This window comes from Varanus komodoensis, unplaced genomic scaffold (assembly GCF_004798865.1).
Source record: "Varanus komodoensis strain SLA01 unplaced genomic scaffold, ASM479886v1 scaffold131, whole genome shotgun sequence".
Classification (NCBI taxonomy): domain Eukaryota; kingdom Metazoa; phylum Chordata; class Lepidosauria; order Squamata; family Varanidae; genus Varanus; species Varanus komodoensis.
Genome location: NW_025335380.1, coordinates 22489 through 44458, shown reverse-complemented (window position 1 = coordinate 44458; position 21970 = coordinate 22489). Strand labels below are relative to the sequence as shown.

At 42.8% G+C, this 21970-nt stretch overlaps 1 protein-coding gene across 1 annotated transcript in view; it reads left to right on the top strand.

The window, feature by feature from the left end:
• Positions 1-10649: 10649 nt before the first annotated feature.
• Positions 10650-21970, top strand: part of LOC123019600 (WD repeat and coiled-coil-containing protein-like) — a gene marked incomplete at its 3' end in the record, with an annotated part of 30533 nt that continues 19212 nt past the window's right edge. The window contains exon 1 of the mRNA XM_044422600.1: positions 10650-10694. The remainder of the gene's footprint in view (positions 10695-21970) is intronic.

Here is a 21970-nt window from a genome sequence, read left to right as displayed (position 1 = left end):
GATTTTCTCCCTGAAATGCCTGGCAAAGTTGTCACAGCGGGCCTTTGAGGGTGGCATCAGATCTTCCTTAGGACCCAGGCGAACCAGGCCTTGCACCACTCGAAAAAGCTCCGCTGGACGGCATTGTGAGGAGGCAATGGAAGCGGAAAAAAACTTCTTTTTCGCTGCCTTCACCGCCACAGCATAGGCCCGATAGTGGGCTCTCAAGTGTGTTCGGTCAGATTCATCCCGTGATTTCCTCCACCTACGCTCTAGCCGTCTCCCAATTCGCTTCATCGCCCGTAATTCAGGTGTATACCAAGGGGAAGAGCGGACTCTGCCTGGTGGGAGAGGACGCTTAGGAGCGATCGTGTCCACAGCCCTGGTCATCTCTCCGTTCCACAGTTCGACCAGAGCCTCAACAGGAGCACCAGTCTTGTCAGCTGGAAACTCCCCCAGGGCCTTCAGGAATCCATCCGGATCCATCCGGCTCCGGGGGCGGGCCCATACAATCGGGTCCGCACTCTTATAGAGGGAGAGGCCGCTCTCGAGCACAAACCTCACCAGGAGGTGATCTGACCATGACAGGGGAGTCAAACATAAGTTCTTCACCCTCAGGTCATCCTCTACCTGCCCCGTCGTGAATACCAGGTCCAGAGTGTGTCCACGTTCATGGGTCGGGCCAATGACGTGTTGAGACAGGCCCATGGCCATCATAGAGGCCATGAAGTCCTGAGCCGCCCCGGTCAGTCCAGACTCGGCATGGAGATTGAAGTCCCCCAGGACCAACATCCTGGGGGTCCTCAACACCAGGTCCAAGACGGTCTCTGTCAGCTCAGATAGGGAGACTGCTGGGCAGAAAGGTGCACGGTACACCAATAGAATCCCCAATCTGTCTCGTTCGCCCAACACCAAGTAAAGGCACTCCAGCCCTGGTCTCAAAGGGACCGAAAGACCCGTGAGAGAGATGGAGGCTCTGTAAACCAACGCAACTCCCCCTCCCCTCCCTTCCGGGCGTGAACAGTGTTGAACCAGATACCCGGGCGGGCACAATTGGGAGAGGGCAACATCCCCTCCCTCTCCTGCCCAGGTCTCCGTTATGCAAGCCAGGTCGGCCCCCTCATCCACAATCAAGTCATGGATGAGGGAAGATTTATTATTGACCGACCTGGCATTGAGCAGCAGCACCGTCAGACCCGAGCGGTGGTTGACAAGGCTACCTGGCGCCCTCTGGTTGGGGGCAGGATCAGAAGGAGGGACAGGTGTCAGCCATCTGTCCATCCTTCTTCTACGTGGACACGTTAAGCCCCTATTGTTGTAACAACCATTGCCTGTGACCACGCCAATAGCAGCCCCCATGGGTTCCCCAGGATATATAAACGTCGACATGGCCAGGAATGACTCAAAGCACTGATTAAAGCAGGGTAAGATTATAAAGTAGGTCGAAGGAGGAGAAAAAGAACGATAAAAAGAAAAAAAAAAGAAAGAAAAAAAATGGGCCTTTAGTTCCCCAGGTGGCTAAAATGAACGTGCAAAGCAAGGGCGTAGGCTTGACTTGATCCTAAGTGAATTGGGTCTGAGATTCTGTATCACTGCCTGCTATTGGGAGAGGGGAAGCTCCATGGCAAAATATGCCTTACACATGGCAAACAATCACAGATTCAACTTTCAGATCACCTCCAATGAGGACTGGACAAGTCAGAGACGAACAGTTATTTCCAGGGGGTGCAGTGCCTGTCCATCTGCTCCCACTTTGGGGCAAGTCATTGTAAGGGAAGTGCAAGTCAGCTTCAAAAAGTCCTAAAAATTCTATCTTGAAGCACCTTCCAATTTGAGTCTATATCAGATTGCATGCTTGGCTCTTTTCACTTATAAATCTTTGCTATTTGCAGTCTTATTTTATTTTATTATTCCTCCCACCCCCTTTTTGTTTTTTGTTCTGTGAATCCCATTGCAAGCTAGGGAATGAATAGATGTGACTATGTTTAGTCTCAGGAAGAGAAGACTGAAGGGTGATATGATAGCACTCGACAAGTATCTGAAAGGCTGTCACAAAGAAGAAGGACAAGATCTCTTCTCATCCACTCCAAGGTGCAGGACAAGGAATAACAGAACCAAGTTAAAAGAAATCAGATTTAGACTAGTTACCAGGAAGAATGCTATCACTCTCAGAGCAATATGACAGTGGGATCTCTTACCTGGGGAGGTTGTGGCCTCTCCCTCGCTGGAGACTTTCAATAAGTGTCCAATGGGATGGTCTCAGTTGGTGTCCTGCATGCATTGTGCAGAGGGCTGAACCCACTGGCCTGGAAGGTGTGAAGTGGGGAAATCCAGATTACATTTTAGTCAGTAAGATCTGTGTGTATCAATATATAGCACACTATCTCTGTGTGTGCTATATATGTGCTCTTTCTCTGTGTCTGTAATTCTATTGTTTTTCATTCTTTCCTTCTGGCAACTCTGTTTGGAGGCAAGGACCCCTCTCTAGCCTGAAGTGCCTGATTCTGCCTAATCTCAAAAGCTGAATGGGGACAGGCCTGGTTAGTATTTGATGGGAGAATTGAGTCCTACATGGAGCTGGGGGTTGGACATGATGGCCTTCCAGGCCCTTTCCAACCATGTGATTCTATGATTTTTCCCAATACAACTTTCCCAGCCAGACAGTTCCAATTCAGAATGTGAGATAAATGGGGAAGAACTGGAGGAGTTAGCAAAGGACTCTGAGGAGTCAAGGTTAACAAGAAAGATCAGGCAGTGGCTGAGAACTGAACCATCCTGGGCATGGGGTAGACACTGCAGAGAGAGCAGAGCAGTAGAGCGTGGATTCTGAGATCCAGTGAGGTGGTCCAAGGAAGCAATGTCTGCCATTCCCACCATCTGGCTCCCAGCAGCATGAAGCACCCTGGGGGTGAAGTCCAGTCTTTGGGGAAAGAAAAGAAGGGAGGGGGGCATTTCAGTTTGGAACCATGTAGGCAGAAGCTGCTTCCATAGATCAGAGTGGCTGCTGCTTTGATGTGTGCATCTTGTTAACAGGTCTCATGGAAAAAACCCTGTAACACAGCAAAACCTGTTAAACTAGAATAAAGGACTGTATCTGAGAAGCTTTTCATTTTCATCTGCTGGAAAGGAAAAGGCAGTGTGGGGAGAAACATGCTTAAGACAGCTTGTGGTGTAATTCTGTATTAGAAACATAGAAACATCGCATTATTGTAAGCTGTCGTGAGATATCTGTAGGGGATGGGATAGGAAAGCTTTTAATAAATGAAATAAAGAAATAAATAAACATAGAAACAGAGTGTGTCAGAACAGGCCTTCTGGGCCATCTAGTCTGATGCCCAGCTCCAGCCAGCTTTGATCATGACATGCCTACCATGTGCATGTCCAGCCTGTCCTTGAACACCCTCATTGATGGGGACTCAACCACCTCCCATGGAAGCCCATTTCACACCCTCGGGGTCCTAACTGTCACGAAGTGCTTCCTGGCATCCAAATTGAACCTTGGTTTCCTGAGCTTTGCTCCATTGGAACACATACTGTTTTCTTCTGCAGGGGAAAACAGGTCTCTACCCATCTCTGTGTGGCGCCCTCTTATGCACCTATATGTCAGCAACAGATCCCCTGAGAGTCTCCTCTTCTCTGGGCTGAAAAGGCCCAGTTTCCTCAGTCTCGCCTCTCCAGCTTCCCCTGTAAACTAGCCAATATGCTTGTGGCCCTACACTGCACTGAGTCTAACCTTGTTATATCCTTCCTGTGGAGCCCAGAAATGAACATAATACTCCACTTGTGGGCACACCAGAGTTGTATAGAGTGGTAGTAATACCTCTTTCAATCTAGAAGCCAAGCTTCTGGCTATGCAACCAAAGGTGGCACTCGCCCTCTTGACCACCGCATCACACTGCTGACTCATGTTTAGCCTACAGTCGACCAGTACCCCGAGATCTCTTACACAAGTGCTCCTCTCCAGCCCCTTGTCCTCTAACCTGTAATTATTTAATTTAACTAAAACATTTATATACTGTCCTTTGCAGCAGCCTCAGGATGGCTTTAAAAATTCCAATATAAATAACAATATAATATTATAAATAGCATAAAAACATTCCACAATAAAATAGATTAACCACAATATATCCTCTCTTAATTAAAGAAAAGAAAGAAAAATAAAAAATAAAGATGCAACTGTATACAATTAATAATATTATTTAAATATTAGTTATTAATATGATGACCTTTCTTATGACATCCATTCCTATGTCCCAAGTGCATGACCTTGCACTTATCCACATTGAATGCCATCCTGTTGTCCCCAGCTCACTTCCATAGTCTGTCCAGATCCTTTTGGATCCAGAGTACCTGCTCCTCAGTTGTGGCCACTGCTCCCATTTTAATTTTGTCTGTGAATCTAAGACTTGTCACCCCTTCGTCCAGGTACTTGATGAACAGGTTGTACAGGATCAGTTCCAGGAAAGAGTCCTGGTAGACCTCGCATGTCACCAGTTGCCATTCTGATCATTCCCCGCTTTCAGTCAGTCAACCATGCCCTAATCCATTGGGCAGTGCAGCAGTCTACCCCAAAACTCCTCAATTTCTCAACCAGGATATCATGCGGCACTCTGTCAAAGGCCTTGCTGAAATCCAGGTAAACCGCATCCACTGCGTCCCCTCCGTCTAGCCACCTCAAAACCTTGGCATAGAATTCCACAAGGTTCATCTGGCAGGACCTGTTTTTGTGGAAGCCATCTTGCATGGCTGCCAACCTCCCTTCCCTATCTAGGGTTTCTAGTAACTATCTCTCTCTTGCTTTGATGAGCTTTTCCATTGTCTTTCCTACAATGGACATAAGGCTAACTGGCCACATGTCCCCTTTTTGGGACTGTTGACACCACCCTCCAGACCTCTGTTCTCCACAAGGCCTCAAAATTGGAGGCGAATGGGCACAAGAGTAACTTACAAGTTTGTGTTCACTGTAATTATGAGTTTGTCCTAAACTATGTTCTTTGAAAAGTTTCATCCCAATACCCATGTAAATGTCAAGTGGCTATTTTTGCCCACAGATAAGTCACACACTCACTTGCCCACATTCCAGATTTTCTTCCTCTTGTCTCATCCACTTCACATGAGTGTGGCTGGATCACTCTAATCCTTGGCCAGGCACTCCAGGCACACAATTACGTTCATGTATGAGCACAGAGGGCCACCACCCCAGGAGAGCAGCTTGCAAGGGTTTTGCCTCTTCCAGAAAGACATTCTACTATACTGTTTGGATGCCTGTGCTTGTGTTTTTAGCTGCCTGTTTTTCGGTCTTTGGTGTCCTCATTGTAGTGGCAGGCGGATCAATGTGGACTGAAGGTGCCCATTGAATGCCCAGTGAGAGAGGGCAAGCCATCCATTGTCACTAGTAGAGAGAGTGGGGGAGCAAGAAGAGCTGGAAGGAGGGATAAGGATACAGCTGTCAAGCAGATAATGCTTCCCTTATTCCTAAGCTGTGGCAATGCCCAGTGGCTGTTTCCTTTTAGGAGGCGGTAATAATTCAGTAAATGCTGTGATGAAAAATTCTTTAATATTCAGTGATACACATGCATGTCTTTATTACCTACCCATTCTTGGAATTTAACACAAAGTCAGTGCAAATGGATTATCTGTGACCTTTTGACAGCTAAAAGACTAATAGTATGACACTGGAAGGATAAGCAGCCACCTGCAGTAACACAGTGGTTGGAGAATTTAAGGAAACTCTTGATGTTTTAATGGTGCGCCTTTGGGAGTAATATACAAATGGAGAAGCATATTTACATTTGGATTGCTTTTGCTGATTTTTATGCATACTATTGTTAATAGTAGCACAACTTGCTCCATACATAAATAGGGATATATAACAAATATTTATTTAGCATTATGAGCATCTTTAAAGCTTGTGTAAGAAAACCATAATATTTTATTTTATTTTATTATTTTCCTTCCTTGTTTTCTTTCCTCACTCTGTTCATTAGGCTCTGTAACACACAGTTAATATTTGTCATGGAGTTTCCACAGGGGTGGCAGCAGATGGCAGGGTGTGCCTCTGCTCAGCAGGATCCATTCCGTATAATATTTTGAAGCCATGGCCATCCAGGTGGGCGTTCCTATACTGCGAAATCTGCAGTCAGTCCTTGAATCACATAGGATAGGTTTATAGGCAGTGTCAGTACAAACAATGAACCAACCAAATATCAGGGTTTAATTGTCTCTAAGGTTCAAGAAGGGTTCCCCCACTCCCTCTTTGTTTGCTGATGTAGTTGGTTGACCCTCAAGTGACTTTTGCTGACAACACAGTGATTTATTCCTTCGGGGGATGTGGTAGTAGTTGTAGTTACTCCAGCTTTCTTGAAGCCATCAGTATTTGTAACTCTAAAAGAGTCAGAAGATTGCATAATTCACAGATGACTGCCAATTGCTGTAATAGTTTCTATTTCTGGAACTTCTGCCATCCTGTAAAACTTTTGCAGACAAACACAGCTTTTGTCCTAAGTCACAGCCCAGGTTAAGGTGCATTGAAGACTATGTCAGTGAGGTTGTGAAATAGACCAGACATTTGAGAAACAACATAGATTGTGCACATGAAATAGAAAGGAGGTGTTAGTGGAGATAGAATCATAGAACAGTGGACTTTGAAGGGGCCAAGAAGGCCATCAAATCCAGTCTCCTCCTAAGATTAAACAATATCAACCCTATGAGCACTGATGATGATGAACAATGTGTCTGTACAAATATGAAGATACAGACCATTCAGGAACCCAAAACCTGTGTAAATCAGACATAGGGATCAAGAAGAAACTGAATGGGTTGTTTTAAAAATTTAACTGATCTAATTTCTTACTCTTGTATCAATACACCAACCAAAACTTAATTTTCCTTTGAAATTCACCCTTTTATTTTGCAATGGATGTCTCCAATCTAGAAATGCATGTACATTATGGGGAAATTGTAAACAAAATCAATGGATTTGTGAAATAGAATTCAAAATGTACCGTATTAGAAAATTAGCCTGCGTAAATGTGTATATTAAGCCAGACTGTGTGTAAAAATGAATGCATTGAGAGGGATGCAAAGAAAAGTAATACAAAATTTGAAATGAAAAAGAAAAAAAGCCTCAAACTTGCAAATGATAAATGTTTGTCCAGGGATGCTATCTGTAGGAGAGACTGGAGTCCCTTGGAATAGGTTTTAAATCTTCAGATGTCTCAAGGAAAAGCTGTAGACTTAAAATCTCCTCTCTTGGGGCATAAAAGCATAAGAACCCTGCTGGATCAGAACAAAGGTTCGCCGAAGCCATTATGTCAAGTTGCCACAAACAGTTAATTGGATGTGGTTAATGAAATGCTTGCAACAAGAATGAGCTGGAAAAAGCCTGGCATGCACTGAGAGGGTTCACACAACATGTTACACCCCCTGCAAATTTTGGCCTTCTGTAAATCTGCCCCATTGTAAACATCTGAAATGTCTGTGAAAAGCTTAATTACCAGCAGTAGGAGTATTACAGTGAAGTATACTGGGAGCCTGCCCCCAACTTCTTTGACTTTGGTTGTACCCTATTTTGTTTTCAGTGGCACCTACCACTGGAATGTTCTCCTTAATTCCTTCTTAGTATCCACACACTACCCCAAGTTTAGATTCTGGGCTTGGCAAAGGAAGAGGCGGTGGAAACAGCTTCTTCATGGCGATGCATACTGGATGTTTACCAAGGCCCTGTTTGACCCATTTCAGGACTTGATCAGTCTCAGGGAGAGTGGAGGAGGGTTGTCCCATGGACCTTTCACTAAGAAACAAATGGAACACAAAGGCAACTGGGATCCTTAATTGTCGCCCAGTCAGGGCTGTCTAAACAGCATTATGGGCCCCGGGCAAAGCAGTGTACTGGGGCCCATATGACAACTTCAACTACTATTAATTTTGGAAGTTTTCCAATTTTCCAAGGGGTAACATACGCAGATTAGTATGGGGCCCACGGGCAAGTGCCCATCAGGCCCATGCGTTAAGAAGGCCCTGCCCCCATTGCCTCCAAACCAAAGCCGCACTCCCTCTGAGCATGGGGGATGCATTTGTAGCGCTCACAGTTAACAGTGCACAATCAATGTATTCCTCATACCCAAGATGCATCCTCTTTTAAGGCAATTATGGCAATTGGAATAGATGATCCAGTGAGTCTGCATGACTATTTACAGTCAGAAATGCCTTCTGAAGTTTTAAATAAACGCCTGCTGACCATGAAAATGTAACTCCAGCTATGCAACTGGGTTGTAGTTCATCTCCGTGCTTAGAGCAAGAGGGGTATCCAGTATCAGCACTCCGTGCCAAAAACTCTGCTTGGGATGCATCAGCTGTCCTTTTAATGGCCACTGGGCTGCTTACAAGTAGGTGGTACATAATTACTTCCTTCACGTATGCTTTAAATGGGAGACATGTGTAAGCTGATGGCAGGTCAGCTCAGCACACATGGTGTCATGTTCAGACACACTTATTCCATGCTCTTTCCTTGAGCAGAAGGAGCTTGAGCTACCTCCTCTTCCTCTTCCTCCTCCTCTCTTCCTCCACTTCTTCTTCATTTGACCCAAATGTGTGTAATAAAGGAACACAGAAGCGTGGACCCATCTTTTATTGCACATGTGGGGAAGTGTAGGTGGGGGACTGAAGAAGAGTGCATTTGGCATAACACATCTGAGAACCCAGATTCATTCATGCTCATTTTGGCTTCTTGCAAAAACTTAATGCATTTTTTATTCAGGGACATAAAAGCCACCATTTCCTCAAACCTCCTCCAATAATTAGTGGAACCCCCCACCTCATAATACACTTGAACACATCATGCCATTTGCTCCAAAGCATCCATTATACTCCTGCTGTGAACTTGATTTCATCCCACACCAGGGAGGACAAAGGGAGAGGTTGGAGTGCTCAGACATTACATGCAATAGCAGCTCATAAAATCAATGTAAAATGTAATTCAAAAAGTCTGCAAGCACCCAACCATTGAAATCTAGTGATAAGCTTGATGTAAAGCAGCCTCAAGGCCCCCACCCTTTACAAAAAAGCAGTGTGTGTGCGCATGTGCACATGTGTGTATTCCTCCAAACTTCTGTAATGTAATGTAATCCTGTGACTGTTTTAGCCAATGTACTAACAGACAGCATTATCTTTGTGGTATGGTGCAGTCTGGGTTCCAGTTTCCCTGCAAAAATGTTTGTTCTGCACAGCTGGTACCAGGTGTGCCAAGAGGAAGACAAGGACTGTCTTGCTTTGTCTTCATCAGCACAATCGTTTTTGAACTGATGTAGAGTTTGCTTAACAGCCCGCTGCTCTCAAAGTAAATACAGACGAAGCCTAACCTAGAGTGTCCTAAATATCAAATTTGCAGAACTGTCTATTGTTCCTATTTCAGGGAGTCCCCAAGAAAGGTGTGCACATGACAATTTCCTCTTCTAAATACCACTGTTTGGTAGAAATGGAAGGAGACCAATGCTGGGTCAGATCCAAGGTCTGTCTCTACTGGAGCCACCCAGAGCCCTGTGCAAAATCACAAGCCACATTTTGTTCAGTTCCTTGTTCAAAAGGAGCATGTAGGGTTGGTTCAAGAGCCCACATTTGGGTCCAGTTCCTTGGCACCTGGTACTGAAAGTTAATCCGTCTCTGGTATGCACTGTAATGTGCAACCTCAATGACTAGAACCATAGAATAAAAGCCCCAATTATTTATTTCGTTTGTATGCTGCCCATAGCTGAAGCTTTCTATGGCATTGTCCAGTCCCCCTTCAGAGGTGTCTATGTTGGTGTTCTTCACTCCATCCCGGGGCAGCAAATTCCATAACTTAGTTCAGTGCTATAAGAAGGAACACTTCCTTTTATCTTTCCTGATGGTGCATCTTCTGCCATTTATCCTCATACCACCAAGCAAGAATAGTATTTTCTGCTCACCTTGACATGCTACTAAACAAAAAAATGAAAGGGATTCCAATCATGCTCAACCACTTTCCAAAGGTGGGAGGTAGGTAAAAATTCCTTCATTTTGGAGAATCTCTCAGCCTTTCAGATGAAGACTATTTCCTCACCAATGTCTACTCATGTGGGAATAACTTGTAAGTGAAAGCAAATAAATCTTACAACATTTGATGAGCAGTAAATGGCAAAGTTCACTATTATGATTAGAGTCCAAGAGAGAGGATTAGCATATCTTTCTATCTATATTATTTTGTACTGGAATGTGAAAGTTCAGGATTCAATGCAACCTTATTTACTGCTAGGGGGAATTTAATTAGTATAAGTTTTATTTAAAGGCCTTTAATGTTATTTGCATTTATGGATTTATGTCATATGCAAGTTAATGAAAACCTAAACATTAAAATTACAGGAAAACCCACAAAATGTTTATGATAAAGCAACAGGACTGAAAAATTAAGAAACTGAAAGAGACAACTGCTAAAAGTTTGTGAAATCTCTTACACAGCTGGAGGTGTGGGGAAAGCTGAACAGGATTCTGGTGAGGTGATCACACAATGGAAGAGAAGTTCAGGAAAGCATTTTGAGTCCTTCAGTTCTGGTATCCTGAGAAGTTACCAGAAGAAGTAAAGAGAGGACATGGAGGGCACCTTCTGACATCTAACAGAGATTATATTCAAAAACACCATCACAATGCGTCCAGACTGTCCTGAGAAGAGGCAAAGAAAACCATTTGAATGATGTGGGAAGGTAACAAAACAGAGTTTGGCACAGCACTAGCTCCAGATCTTCCCTGGAGTTGGATGTAACTGAGTCCTTTCACACTTGCATTGTGCAGAATTCAGAATGGGGACAGGCTGTCGGTGCAGTTGATGCTATTGCCCCAAACAGCAGGAGGACAAAACCCCAAATTCCTTAGGAGAAAGAAATAACTTGTACTACAGCCACTGCCTGTGGCAGTTTCTGCCTTCTCCTGGAGAAATCCAGTGAAATTATTCCAATTTCTCTATCCACAGATAGAGTAGATAATTTCAAGAGTCTGTCATGAGCTGATCCCTCTCCCTCACCTCCCTATTCCCCCTTTTCTCCCTTCCTACCAGATCAAGGCAAGGGACTACTAATGACAGTTGATTTATTAAGTGAAGCTGGCCAGCCAGGGCTGGCTTTGTGATACAGAGTGGTGCGGTCCACACGACGTATGAACAGCTCTGTGCTGTTTCCATGGTGTGATTGACTCCAACTTACCAGGCATATGATCACCTGATTACCCAGGCAGATTGATTTCTGCACTCCATCTATCCTGCAAGCAAACTCCCCGTCCTTTCCTATTTTTGCCGAAGGCCAGCACTAGCATCTACCTGGCTGTTCCTCTGTGGGCCTCAGTGGGTTCTGCACTTCCCATTCCTGACTATCTGCATGTGTGTGATACTTCCCAGGATTCAGTACTGGGCCAAGTGCTCTTCAACATCATTATTAATGATTTAGATGAGGAAGTGCAAGGAACAATAATCAGATTTACAGACAACACAAAATTGGGTGGAATGACTAACAGTCTAGAAGACAGAAACAAGATCCAGGGAGATTTAGATAAACTAGGGCTGAAAACAACAGAATGAAATTCAATAGGGAAAATTCAGTTCAAGTCCTCCAACTGGGAAAAAGCAACCAAATGTATCAATAACAAGATGGGATCAACAGTACTGCAAATGAAAAACCTTGGCATTATTGTGGACAACAAGTTAAATATGAGCCAACAATGTGATGTAGCCACAAAAAGGGCAAATTCTATTTTGGGATACATTAATAGAAGTATCACTTTCAAATCTCAAGACGTACTAGTTCCCCTATATTCAGCACTGGTCAGACCTCATCTGAAGTACTGTGTCTACTTCAGGGCACCAAAATTTAGGAAAGGTGCAGAAAAATTGGAAAGGGCTTAGAGAAGGGCAACAGGGATGCTCCAGGGTCTGGAAACAAAGCCCTTTGAGAAGAGATTGGGAGAAGTGGGCATTTCTAGCTTCAAGAAGAGCAGACTGAGTGGAGATCGCTACATGTACTGAAAAGCTGTCACAAAGAGGAAGGACAAGATCTCTTTTCACTCATCCCAGAGTGTAGGACATGCAATAATGAACTCAAGTTGCAGCAAACCAGGTTCAGGCTAGACCTCAGGAAAAGCTTCCTCGCTGTCAGAGCAATATGGCAGTGAAATCAGCTCCCTAGGGAGGTTGTGGGCCCTTCCACACTGGAGACATTCAAGGTGAAACTGGACCGGCATCTGAGTGGGGTGGTGTAATTTGGTGTCCTGCACCAGCAAGTAGTTGGACCTAATGGCCTTCTTGGCACCTTCCAGCTCTACTAGTCTATGATTCCCAGCTGCTCCAGTCCCCACAGAGGTGGTTATTAAATGAAAAGGAACAGTTTTGCCATGATCCCCCACTTCTCCCTTGATGTATTTTGTTCTGTCTCCCCATTTCCAAACGTCAACATGGAAATGGGCACATTGTTTGGACGATGGGAATTAAGTGAGCAGTGGTTTATGCTTTGTTAGGGAGCTGAGGGCAGTAGAGGTGAGAGGTTAGAAGCAGCCATACCTACAATTACTCTTCTCAAGTGACTCTATTATATGCCTATATTAACAACAGTAAAATGGGATTCTGGGTCCAGATAATTGGAGAAGCCATGGTGAAGTGTGGGAAACTTAGAGTAAAGTATTTCTGTGCTCCATGGCTTTAGGAAAATATCCTATCACCCAGGAGCTCCAGAACTGGGTCCAGACAACACAAAAGACCCACAACAGTAAAACCATGGCTTCTGGTGGTATGTGCACACACCCAGTTAGTAATATAAAGATTGTTAACAAAAACTTTCCATCAATTTAAGAAGACTTCTAATTTGTTATAACCTTTTTATTTTAACAAATTTTAGATACCATTCACAGCTTTCTGAAAGGTTTACAACATAATTTATGTAGTTAGGGTTCCAGAAGTTGATTCCAACTGAATTTTCCCCACTAAATTGAGGTGTTACATCCTTCAGGACAGTTCATGCTTCTTATGGGCCAGATGGGGAAAGCGCTAATTGCTTCACTCATTTGACTTGATGTTGGACCCCTGGACTAACAAAGGCACACCCCTCCTTTTCCGACCCTCCCTGATCTACTGTGTGTCCCCGCAAACCAGAGGTGTGTTGGTTCTCACTTGTTTTATCTCACAGCAAATTGGACTTGGAAAATCAGCTGACCCTTCTCTTTCTCCACTGCAAATTCAGAGTCTGCAGTATCCACCAGGGAAAGCTGGTGGGAGAACTGGGCCCGATTTCCACAGATTAGGGCCCAGTGCACATCTCTAATTATCAAACTAAACCAAATATTCTGCAAACTCTTACGGAAGCATTTGCAGAAAAATACAAGTGACAATTTCCTTCTACACCTTATTTTTTTGGATCTAATCATTATTTGTAATTCAAATACTTTAAAAATGGATTATGATGGAAATGCCCATCATATACTCTCACCTCTCTCTCTCTCTCTCTCTCTCTCACACACACACACACACACACACACACCAGTCAAGTAAAACTTCCCTGGAACTTCCACTAATAGTACTTTGTTTTAGACAGAAAACATCCCTAAATGGCTTGGGACCAGGATACCTGAAGGAACATCTTTTTCCCTATATGCCCACCTGTCCCATGAGATCTGCAGCAGAGGCCCTGCTCCGGGAACCCTCCTTGAAGGGTGAGGCGAGTAAACACCTGGAGGAGGGCCTTCTCTGTGGTGGCGCCCCAGCTGCGGACTGTGCTCCCCAGACATGTTAGCCCAGCACCAACTTTATATCCTTTTCGGTGCCAGGTTAAAACCTTGTTATTTGCCCAATATTTTAAAGCTTAAATAATTTTAATCTGATTTTATTAATATTAATATTCTCAGTTGCATTTTATCTGGCTATTGTATTTTTAATTGCTTGTATTTTTTTATTTATATTGTAAGCTTTCCTGAGACAGTTGGATTGTGTAGGATGGGATAAACATATTCTAAATAAATAAATAAAGCCTGAATATAACATTTGTAGAGGAATGAAGAAATTAGTGGTTTAGGCAGAATCTGCAGGATGTTTAAGAATAAAATGAAACCAATTTATGAAGTATCAGCTTGTAAACTGGCTGCTATTGGATAAAGGGGAGCAAATAAAAACACAAAATTTATTCATTCATTTATGCATTTGTTCATTCATTCATTCATTCAACTTGTATTCCACAATCAGTTAGTCCCAAAGAATCTCTAAGTAGCTTACAAAGAAACTATAAAAGCATCGTATCATACTAAGACATATAAAGATATAATAATAATGAACAATAACAATATACAATAAAATACACACTATGCAGCTGAGGGGGTCAGATATAGACTAAAATAATATGTTAAAATTAGGACACAATATGAAATGATACCTTAAAACTGAACAATGTAAAATCAATTATTTAAATATTTGGACAACAGGATTGTTTTTGCCTGACGCCAAAACGATTGTAAAGTTGGCACCAGGCAAACTGCTCTTGGAAGGCCATTCCATAGATGGGGCACAACAGCTGAGAAGTTCCGTCTTCTATTTTCCATCCTCCTTACCTCCTTTGAGGATGGCTCTCTCCGAAGGGCCTCCTCACCCAATAGTAGGGGCTGGGAAGGTACCAGAACATCAGTCAGCCTGGTCCCAAGCCTTCAGTAGAAAAACTCTTGGAGAATCTTACCACCCAAACCCCTAGAGCAAACAAAGCTTTGCTGTATCTTTCCATGTGTTGCTTGGGGCAGAGTGGAGGCTCTCTCTTTAACTTCCAATAATCTTTAATAAGAAGTTCTTTTATACTGGGTTGTTATTTCAATTTATCTACTTTTGGTTTCCTTGCAGAACTGAGATCCAAACCCAGTAAAAGCTTTTTCTTTCCTGCTTTACTTGTACACTTTGCTGGGGTGTAGCAGAGTAACACAGTTGCATGTGCTGGAAATTTGTTTTTTTTTTTTTTTTACTTTCACAAACCACACTGCCTTTTCTGCATTCTAATACTAAAGATGCAAAGATGGAGATACATGAAGTCATCTCAGTAATTTAAACTCAACTCAAACTCAGCTTAACTTAAACTATAGTGTGTGAGGAATCTAGCTAGTATGTACACACACAGTTCTATGCAATTTTCCTCTAGTATTACTATCTGGTAACTTCCTACACATTTTCAAACATACCTAATTGTTATGCTAAATAAGTTTATCACTTTTGTTTAATTATTGCCTTTCCATTATCATGTATCACAATTAATACTTTATATACTTTGGATAATAATCTGTTTTATAAATTGGAGTCAGTAACTTCTCAAAAGGAGTTTGATACTGAGCCATGCAACTACTTGCAACTAACTCTCAATCTGTAGGTACTGAAAAATGAAACTATGCATGTCAACATTGGTGTTTGTCAGTGGAGAACAGGAAAGAATATTTCCCCTCCAAAGCAGCTCATGGATCACACGGAACAATTCATCAATTCTCTTGCTGTTTGTAACCCAAAACTATTAAACACTGGTGCAAAGGGAAGCATATCTGATGTCAGACTGTGTCTCTCCCTCTCTTTTTTGAAAATCACATCTCTGATTATATGTGACTGTAGTCTCCTTTTCTACTGTTCTACATACTATGTATTATTATTATTATTATTATTATTATTATTATTATTTATTTCAAACTTTTATATGCCGTCCCTTATGCATGGCATCTCAGGATGGCTTACAATCATTAAAATCAAATACACTAAAACAATCTCTAACAATAATAAATAACGTAGCAAACAAAAATAAATTAAGTAAAAAGCAACTATATATTAAAATACTAACTTTTAAAATAACAGTTAAATAAAAAGATTTTGACCTGGTGCCGAAAAGAGTATCAGCTACACCCATTCTCCTCGGGGCATGCCTGTTCCTGCTTGTTTCTGCAAGCTGGGAAACTTGTCAATGGTTTGATCCACTGTGCAATGGCTGGTAATACACTGCTCAGTATCAATGCACAGAGGGCTTGCCTTACCTCTCTCCTGCATAAATAAATGGCTACCTTTCACGGCTACAACAGACAATGAATGCTGCTGTGTAAACACAGTGTTGCTGCAGAAGGAAAGCCTATCTTTAGGGCTTTGCTGAAATGGTATCAGCTCCCACTGGAGACAACGAGGCAAAGTGTGCAGACACACAGTGCTCCCCGTCAAAGGTCAACATGCAACATGCAGACCCCCAACACAGTGATGGGTATTTTGATAGCACATAGACACTATTTTGGGTGGGGGTGCTGGTTTCCTACGACTGGAAATCCTTCCCGATTCACATGCTTTCTACAAGCTGCTCTTCCAATAGCATCCTAAGGACTACATTAGAGATTAAAAATAATTATGACCCTGTACTTGAATTGGTGCTGTTGTTCAATAAACTTGCACTTTACGTTACCCTGAAGGGCAGTTCATAAAAAATTGTAGCTGACAGCTGCCTGCAGTTGTCTCTGTCAACCATGTCCAGCTTCATCTGACTGGAAGTCATGTCCCCCATGCCTGTTGGATAAAAGAATTTATAATATAATCTAAAAACCCTGTCAGATAAATTATAGAATACTAAATTGGGAGGGTGATGGGCAAAGCGATCTGGATTGGTCTAGCTGTAGCTAGTTATGGCTGGGGAAAGAGAAGGACTTGGGGGGTTTTCATGCTCATGTGAACACTCTTAATTTTGCACTTTCAAACCAACATGAATAGAAAAGACGTTTTTCTTCCTAACGTGCATTTCTTTGAATGTTGCACTGGACCTCGCTGATCAAAATGTACATTGAGATGCTCATGTTGGAGAACAAGCAAGATGGAGTGCGTATATTAGTGCAATGAATGCAGGAATGCTTTCCATGGGAGGGGGATGAAGGCCCAATGGTGAGCGTGCTTAAGGATTTAATTTAATTTAATTTAATTTAAACAAACATTTATATCCCGGTCCTTCTGATGAACAGCTTTAAATTTAACAATTTAAAATATGACAATAATATAATGATAAAACAGCAGATATGAAATCAATATAAAACAGCACATCATAAAACTAAGGGAAAGAGAGAAGGAGGGAAAGAATTGAAAATGTGACTGGAAAAAAGATTTTAAAACATCTAAAAATCTTAATTATTAAAATGATGTTTGAATAAAAAGGTCTTTACTTGGTGCCTGAAAGAGTATAAAGTTGGTGCCAGGCAGACCTCTCCGGGAAGCGCATTCCATAGTCTGGGTGCCACTGCAGAGAAGGCCCTCCTCCAGGTAGACACCCTTTGTACCTCCTTCAAAGAGGGTTCCTAGAGCAAGGCCTGCCCTGCCAATCTTGAAGGGCATGAAGGCACATCCTTCAGGTATTCTGGTCCCAAGTTATTTAAGGCTCTATAGGTCAATACCGACACCTTGAATTGGGCCTGGACTTCAACTGGGAGCCACTGTAGCTGATAGAGGACCAGTGTTATATGAAAATAATGACCACCCTCCATCAGCAAACTGCCAGCTCTATTTTGTACCAGTTGAAGTATCTGGACCATTTTCAAGGGCAGCCCCACGTAGAACGTGATGCAGTAATCCAACCAGGAAGTTACCAGAGCATGTGTCACTGTTGCTAGGCAGTGCTCGTTTAGGTAAGGACGCAGCTCTTGGCTCAGCTGAAGGATAGGCTGGACATGCACATGGTAGGCATGTCATGAGCATAGCCAGCTGGAGCTGGGGGCCAGACTAGATGGCCCAGGAGGTCCCTTCTGACTCACTGTTTGTGTCTATGTTTCTATGGTAGACAAATTATGATAGTGATTATGTGCATCTTGGGCTCAGTAGTAGCTGATGGCACTGGGTGTTCACACCTGCTCCATTCACCAACCTTGCTAATTGCCATCATTAGCTGGATTGAAGCCATAAGTTTAGGCAGACATGTGGGCAAGAAAAACAGGAAGAGCTGTTCCATAGCGTTTGTAACCAGGAATGTGTCAAATCTTCCTAATTTTAACCTGGTGGATTTCTGCTTTTCTGTGTATAGGACTGTCCAGAAATTTCTGTTTCTAAGATGACATGCAATTTGCACATCTTTTGTTGTTGTTGTTAGTTGTGAAGTCATGTCCGACCCATCACGACCCCATGGACAACATTTCTCCAGGCCTTCCTGTCCTCCACCAGCCCATAGAGTCCACTCAAGCTCACACCAACTGCTTCAGTGACTCCATCTAACCACCTCATCCTCTGCCATCCCCTTCTTCTTTTGCCATCTATTGTTCCCAGCATTAGGCTGTTCTCCAGTGAGTCCTTCCTTCTCGATAGGTGGCCAAAGTATTTAAGTTTCATCTTCAGTATCTGGCCTTCTAAAGAGCAGTCAGGGTTGATCTTTTAAACCACATCTTTTAAACCACTAATATTTGCACAGATAAGCACATCATGGGCTGGCCTGGAGGCAGATATCTTCAAACTGGCTTGTTCTGCACCACAACACTGCATTTCGCCTCGCACGCTATTTGTTGCAGCCCTTTCATCTAGCTGAATGGGAATGATTGTTTGTTTTAGACTTATGTATGTCGCCTTTTAGGGCCAAACCCTCCCCAAATAATAAAAAGAAATAGTCAAACCACAAAACTGTATGTCCAACCTTACCACCACCATAATCTAACATGCCAACCTCAAAACAGAAGCACTTAAAACATAGAAGACATCACATTAAAACAAACTGTGGAATTAAAAAATTGTCCACATGTTTCACTCTCCTCCAGCTGAACTAACCTGGCCTGACTGACTCAAGACTCTTGCAGGCAGGCCCCCCATTTCAACATTATCCTCAGACAGAGCTGCTTGGGCTTTTCCAGCCAGAGCATGAGGGCAACCTGACCAAGTGAGTCCCAGTGGCCTATTCTAGCAAGATGATTTCAACAGGTTTAGGGGAATTTCCTGGAGGGGTCCAGACATCTTTCTCCCTCTCCTCACTCTTGGCCAGGTTTTTGTGTACATCCTGCTGCACAAGTGCAGCTTGTGGAGGACTAAAACCATGAAGTGGTGTGGTTGCAGGACTCCTGGGTGGTGGCACTATGTGTTAGTCTAAGGGGATGGAGACAAGTAGCATCATGTAAAATGGGTCAAGGTCCAGGAATAGCAAGCAAAGACTCAAATACAGTCTTGGCTGCCCACATGCAATGGCAGCATAAAAAATAAAAACCTGTAGGAAGGGAAAGAAGAAAAAAATGCACTTCAGACGTTGTTCTAACACTCCCTGTTAGAAACCATTGGAGAATTTCTCCTGATGTAAGGCAAGAAGGCAAGAATCACTAGAGAGGATAATCATGTTAGGGAAAGCTGAAGACAGAAAACAGAAGGGAAAACCAAATATGAGGTGGGTTGAATCCATCAAGAAAGGATGAACTTGGAAGAGCTGAATGGAACTATCATGGAAACAGCATTTTGGACAACTTTCATTTATAGCGTTGCCATAATTGAAGAGTTTGTATTCACATGATTGTGAATAGAAATGAAATTCCTGCTTGCCTTTGCAAGTAACAGTAAAACTTCCTGCATTAGCAGCATGGCAACAAAAGTGTTTTCTTCACAATGTGCTGAATCTAGAGATATACCAGGATGTTGAGCAGGTTGAGAGAATAATGGCAGCTACCATAAAAGGTGCAGGTCTCAATCTGAACACAATCTGCTTACTGGCTGAGCAATTTTTGTAGAAAAAAAGAAATCATGAGAAATTTCAACCCTGCTCTAGGTCAGGGCTTTTACAGGTGAGCACTAATTTTCAAGTCTATCATGAGAGTTAAAGTTACACAGCAAATATCCAGGTTTTACCTGGTAACCTTATATTTCATTTCTGAGGCAGCTTGTCTTTGCTGCTACCCAGGAAACTACTTGGAACAGGAAGGGATATTTCATTATCAAAGGGCAGAAAAAATGCCTTAAATTGTCCCTTATCCTTGAAAATTAACACTAAGTGTATCCATAGAGTTACCATTCTTAACCATTGAAGGCCAAGTTAAGTGCACAACAGTATGGCATTAACATTGTAAAGATCAAATAAATATATGATTATCTGCCTCCATTAAGTTTCAGAGCAGATTCCATGGTAATTATTTCTTTTTTCTTTTTTTTAAGCCTATGAAGCTAAATTACTGAGAAATCGGCAGGAATAGGTAATGACTATACTTAAGAAGCAGGTAATTTCCTTAGAATGGCTCTTACACTGTAGTTACCACTCAGTAAGAAACTGTATAAAAGTATTTCAAATCCTGCAGGTGATGCAGTAGGGCATTTCTAAGGCAAAATTTTGATCAACACGCAAATAGACTAATATAAGTATTCCTGATTGGATCTAGGAATGTGTGGGTTTTGTTAAGCCTATTCCACTTCTGTTTTGCCAATTGTCAAGCATTTGTAGGAAATGGGTATGCTTCTTCCAAAATATAGCATTCCAAGGTAGAAAGTTCATATTGTAGATCTGAACTGGAGGAAGCGGAGGTCAAAATTCTTAGCTGAAATTTCATGTTTTATGAGCTTTGTGAGAAGTCATCAGCCTGTGAGAACTGGGCAGCTTCTGGTTTGTGGGTAGAACCTGTGTAACAGGGAGGCCAGAGGGAAAAGGATGTGACTTTACCAGACTAACACCAGTTCATTAATAGGATCAATTAAGTAACATCCAGCATTCCCATAGGCTCATAAGCAGTGTGAACTTTCCTGAGGGTAGAGCCAGTTCTCTTTGGATTGGGAGGGAGGAGATAAATTCATTTTAGAATCAATTCTTGGTGTGGGAAAGAGCTGACTCCTCATTTAGAGAGTTTTAACTTGAGGGAAGCCTCTTGCTAGCAGGCTTTATATTGTTCTTTTTATATCAAAAAGCCAGACCTGGTTGACCCGCTTACCCATAATAATGCTGGTAGTTAGAAACCCCTCATCTTATTTTGTTGGGAATTGAAAAGGAGAAAGGTTGTGGGGAGAAAATTTCTGGCTCATGGCAGCATCTTTCATTTTGTCTTCTGTTCATTTACAGAAATATTGTGTGGTTTCTTTTGTCTTGTTTTAATCAGAATTTCATTCTCCTTGTACCAATACGCATGGTAGAACTTTTGCTTTGCATGAGGAAGGAACTTGGTTCAATACTGCTGCCTGTTCCTTGTCTCAATCAAGGCAGTGGGGGGAGGGGGGAAGTATGCACTGTAATAGAAACTTAGATAATGCCTTCTCAGTTCTTAGGTGTGACTTGTGGAGCTTTTGCCAAACACTTCCAATCTGCTACTGGAATAGATGGTCACAGTTTGCATATGGATTGATGTCTAGTGATAGAAAGACACACATTCCTAGCTGCTACTGGAAAGCATCCCAAGCATAGCTCCTCAAATAAATCCAGCAGCTGGGGCAAAATGCCCCAAGATGTTATACTATGAACTGCTGTTCTTCACAGAGCCAACCCTTGCCCTCTTCCAGGATACTCTGTCCCACTTTTCCACTTTCACTTCTCCTTCTGTGCTCCCTACCCCTGAGCCAACATCAGGCGGTATTTTATGGTTAATATCATGTCGAGTCATAATTGGCCTGCATAGATTTCCGCACACACCCTCACCATTATTTTCCTACAAGTCCTGATGCCCATTGTGATCTCTCCCTTGTGCATGGACAGCGCTAGGAAAACATTCACATTCTGAAGGTTAAATTTGATGTTAGCATTGACTATGATGATTCTGGGAGAAGTGCAAGATCATCATTATCATCTCCACCACATCTACTTCCTGTCTTTTATCCAAGGTGGCTTACATGGTCCTCTTCCTCCTCTCCATGTTATCCTCATACCAGGAGTCCCGTGAGGTGGGTTAGTTTGAGCGTAACTGGCCCAAAGTCATCCAATGGGCATCATGGCTGAGGGGGATTAGAACCTGGAGCCCCCAGGTCCCCAGTCAAGCATTTGAACCACTGAACTTGAATTTGAACCCCAGAGAGGTCCGCCTGGCGCCGTTGTTA